Source organism: Mytilus edulis, chromosome 10 (genome assembly GCF_963676685.1).
Source record: "Mytilus edulis chromosome 10, xbMytEdul2.2, whole genome shotgun sequence".
Taxonomy (NCBI): Eukaryota; Metazoa; Mollusca; class Bivalvia; order Mytilida; family Mytilidae; genus Mytilus; species Mytilus edulis.
In genome coordinates, this window is record NC_092353.1 from 36,688,706 (window position 1) to 36,694,137 (window position 5,432).

A 5,432-nucleotide genomic window follows, 5' to 3' on the forward strand; every position below is an offset into this window, starting at 1 on the left:
AGATCCTGCCCCACGTGTGGCACCCGTCGTGTTGATCATGTTATAAAAAATCCGGTAAATAGTCTAATTCGGTAGGTCACATTCATGAAAGGGAAGGGGATTGGAGTTCCGACGTAAGGAACATATCCGATATCATTTGTGAAACGGTTATTCCATGACGGTCAACCAACTCATGATGGCATCCGTAAAATTTACGAAGGGATGATTTCAACTTCACCATTTGGAACTATTTTTAAGAACCTATATCTAACAGAATCGGTTCTCGATATCTTACTTATCCTTGACAAAACCATTAAGACAAAAATAGTTCGAAAGTGTCTGTTATTTTGTAATCCAATGTAATCCAATTATTTGCGGTGATCGTACAGAGGTTCACCAGATTGCTTAGGGAGATACCATTTGATTTTTATGGGGGGGGGGGGGGGGGGGGGGGGGGGCTAGGATGAAATTTGAAAAAAATAGGCAGGACAGGAGTTTTGAGTAAAAAAAAAAGGCAGGATGAGACACTTGCATAAAAAAAAAGTCAGGACGACAATGTAGGTAAAAAAAAGTCAGGATAAACTAAAAAAAAAAAGGCAGGACCGAACGGAGTGAAAAATAAAAAGGCAGGACAGAGATTACAGCTAAAAAAAAATGCAGGACAAAATTTTTCATCCTAGCCCCCCCATAAAAATCAAATGGTAGATCCCTTATTAACTACTCCTGAACTATCTAAAATATTTAAAATGGTGAGTGTTCCTCTTAATTTGTTGATAAATAATATTTTTTTAAATTATGGGGTCTCCTTCGTTATGGTAAATTACGTCTGGTTGTTGACTCAAAATAAGTTTGACAAAAACAGCTTTTCCTGGCTTAAAAAAATCCTTATTATTTTGAACAATATGTGAGGTAAATAATTGTAAGCAAACCGAAAATAAATCGGTTAATTATTTAAATCTGCTTCTTTTTTTATTATTACAGATCAATTGCTGAGAAAGTTGCTATTATAATTGGAAGTATAATGGGTATCTTTGCTAGTATTGGTTGCGTTTGTGTGTGTCGCGAAGAAGGCTGTAAGTGTAATATTGGGCAGTTTAAAAGTAGAAAGAAAAGTGTAGACTGTGAAACAATATCAACAAATGGTGGACAATTGACAAAAGGTATGAACTTCGCCAATAAAAAAAATCACTACACAAATGTACGACTTGAGATATTGTCTATTTATTGACTATATAGTAAAACATGCCAAGTTATATAGGGAAAACGGTACTATTTATTCTGCCATAGGCGACAATAGTAACATTTTCTAAATTTACCACTTTTTTTTAAAATAAAAACCTGGATAAAACAGTTATATGTTGTGTTAGTACTTTATTATTCTGTTTTAAAAATTAAAGCCAAATAGTATCATGACCAACTTCCAACGGAGCTTGTTTATGTTATCCATGCCCACCGTTATTTTGCACCAAATTTATGAAATTTTGGAAGTCTTTTCGAATAATTCTCTAGAAAATATTTCAATAGGGTTCAAAATTTATATTGTAAATATACATACTGCAGTTCACAGCCGACACTCGGCTAACCGAGAGATTGGTCGGTTAATCTATATTGAGTATGAGGTTATATCGGCGGTTGGTCTGTTAATCGGGTTGGCTAATGTCTGTTAATCAGGTGTTATCGAGAAAATCATTGAAAGTTCAGCATGTTTCTTAAATTTGTATAACTTTCTAAATATATTTTCATCATAAAAAGTATTCATGTCTAACAAAACAATTCAATGTACTGAATTCAGTGGTGTAATTATTATTTTTCTAGCTTCGATGTACGATCTATAAAATGAAAAGGCGGGTTACTCATCAATAAATTTATACACATTTTACACACATAAAATGTACATTCAATATTTTGAACATCGAAAAAGAAAAGCATTATGTTTGTTAACCATATTGATATCATTGGGTGAAAAATCTACACGAAAATCTGTATTTTGGTGACATTATTTAAAACCTGGTCTGTTAATGGGTTGGATGTATAAAACCCGGTCTGTTAATTGGTCTGTTAAGAGTTATGAATGGCAATAAAAGTATAATTTTATTGCTATATGGGGTGTTATCGGATCAAATGAGTAGTCTCAAGACGAGCGGCTAAAATATACGAAAACAACACATAAGCAATGAAACATAACATATACGGAAACAACACACGAAATTGAAAATTGATAAAAATGGTTTCAAAAAGTGTAATATTAAAGTAATATTAATTTCATCCAAGTATGATCGCATATATCATGTTGATTCTGTTTAATTGTCATGAATGACACAAATTTGTCATCTACATTGGTAACCAGTATATAAATCAGAGATAAACGTCGTAATGTAACTAAACATCAGTAAGTAAAATATATTGGGATGACAAAATATGAAAAATAAAGAAAGAATAATGAGTAAGATAAATAAAATGTAGAAAAAAAATAACATAACAATTTAAAAAATACAGAAATAAACAATTCCCCTTATACGGACCCTCATGGTATACACGAGAATCTGGATGGAAACGCAGAATATAGAACAACATGTAAGGACAGTAGAGAGTGATGCATTGCTAAAAACGAGAAACATAATACTTGTTTAAGAATAAACACATGAAACACCGATGGCTGTTGAAACAGTAACGGATTGCGATGTACTTATATTGGTGACAAATTCTAGAAGTTTACATGCGGACAACTATGGTGGCAGGTTAATGCTATTTTGCGTTTTAGCGCTTTAGCGTTTTCGCCTTACATATTCTATAATATGGCGAAAACGTGAAATTGCGAAGTCGAAAACGCGAAACCGATTTCTCGTTTTCGACTTCGCGTTTTCGCGTCTTCGACTTCGCGTTTTCGCCTTTTTACGATTTCGCGTTTTCGCCCTATAGAATATGAGCGGAGACAGGTAAACGGGTATTTGCGACAGTAAAACTACCGATGGACGTCCGCAAAGCTTCAAATACAATACAGTTATCTCTATTCTAATACAAAACAAGTTCATAATTAAATTTCAATCATAATTTCAGTGTTAATTACACCTTATGTAGGAATCCTGGGTTTTGATTGGTTGATAGCCAGTGTATTTTTCACCAATTTACTGCTATCAAATGAATATCGTTCATTTTTAACGTTGCCGGGGTATATGCAAAAAGGATATGCCTTTTTTACCCTCTCTGCCGTGGTATTTGCCAAAAAATACTCTATCCGACTGGACGCTTGTAACGTCACGATCATCAATGCGTTTTAGACATACGGTGTAATTAAACAGATATAGCATGTTCTTGAGTGGTATTTGCGAAAAATACCAGTCTTGAGAATGAATTTCCCTCGCCTTACGGCTCTCGAAATTTAACATTCTCTCGACTGGTATTTTTCGCAAAAACCCCTCCTTAACATGATATATCTGTTCAAAAATCTTCATTAAAGAAAATTCCGCGAAAAGATGTTATCTTCTTTGGTCCCTACACTACGTGACGTCATAGGTATGCTTCCGGTGTCAAACATAAACACCGGGCGTTTTCTGGCTTCTGTGTCGCTTCAGAATGTAATAAAATTTGATAAAAAGAAGATTTTAAGGCGCAACAATTGAGTTATTTGTTTATTATTGTAGAAATAACATGTCAGTACATTTCGAAATTCAAAATGTCGGATTCCTTAGTCGCCAGTTAAACTAAATTAAACACGTTCTCATCTAAAATTAGAAATTCTCATTAACGGTAATTTGTCATAATTCGTACTCAAATAGGTCGAATTATTGCTCATAAGACAAACTTATGCAAAAAGAGAAAAATAAAGGAAAAAACACATTTTTATTTTATCAAGCACTTGGAAATCGTGAATCTGGCATATTTAACACCTGGTGTATGCTGAACTGAATTGTAATAAATTAACTTGCATTTCTCAGGCCTGTATGCTAGCATACGTACCTGGTGTATGCTAATGTCTACATTTAATTAATACATGATTGTATTTCTCAGGTATGTATGCTAGCATACGCACCTGGTGTGTGCAGAACAGCAAATATTGAATCAGATGTTGTATTTCACAGGTCTGTATGAAAGCATACGAACCTGGGTGTTTAAAAAAATCCTTTACGTCAGTATAGTTGTGGTTTTACTTTATTTCCGATTTCAAGTTTTTTTTTAAACTAAAAGCCTACCACTGACCTTTTTATTTTCTCCCGTTGGTAAACAGAAAAGCGCCGATTAATTTGCAAGGCAAACCGGTAAAGCGTTCACTGTTGTAAATCTATAAATGAAAACAAATTCTCAAGTTCCATGACTATGATCGCTTTATTGACCTAGCAGTTATCTGTTTTGTTTGCAAATTAAAATTACGGAAAAATGAGGCGATCATAATTTGTACAAGGTTCCAAGTTCGAAGTTGTTGACAAAAATTTATATGACGTCAGGGACCTTCTGACGTGAGGCGGAGGGATATAGACGGATAGCCTTGACTTACACAAGTTACTTACCAGTACACTTAATTAGAATAATAGCAATTGATTACAAAACAACCTGTTTTGTTTACCGGTGTTTTGTTTATTGGTAATTATTAAAAAGTCAAAGAAAAAAGGACTATTTATCTGCGGAGTCACGCACTCCATCTAGATGACGTCATTTATAAATGTAAACAATTTGAATGATCAATGAAGGAGTTCCCCTCACGGAGAAGAAAATGGACAAAAATACGCTCTATTATCTTGATTTGAATAAACCAGAAGCAAAATAGAATGTCGGATATATTTATGGTAAGTAAACCTAGCTGTTTTTGTACATTTTTTCACGATTTCATTCAACACCCTCTTTTTTGGAGGTCGACTTGAACATGTTCACATGTAGCAAGAGGTAGAATCTATATAAGGGGGTGCTATACCAGTGCTTTGTGGGAAAACTTTAGTTGATTTATTGAGGGAAACAGTACTGAAGCGTCCATCTCTAAAGAAGTCATGCAGTGCCCTCCCTATCTCATCCCCCTTATGAAACTTCTGGATATTCATGTCTTATTCTTACAACTTTTAGGGAAACAACTTTCCCAGGTAAAAAAAGGGGGAAGCTGAGCGCTCACATGTTAAAACCGGCCACACTATATAGTCTTTATATGCCTTTCCAAGTCCGGTTTTTCTTTTTCGTAAATTGTTTGCTATACATTATTATTTCTTATTTTTCATGCTGGGTCCTATAGGCGGATACAAAAGGTACCTGTCCCCCTTTTGTGAGAAAAATTTGGTTGATTATATAGGAATTACTGAACCTTGGCTGGAACCCCCTCCCCCTTTATGAAAATATCTTAATCCGCCACTAGACTGTTTAAATCAATACTGTAACAGGGTAATTTATGAAGATCTTGTTTTAAGATACTTCAGATACTTTATTTCACTAATACATAGGCGTATCAGGCCCATAAATAATGGTACATTTTT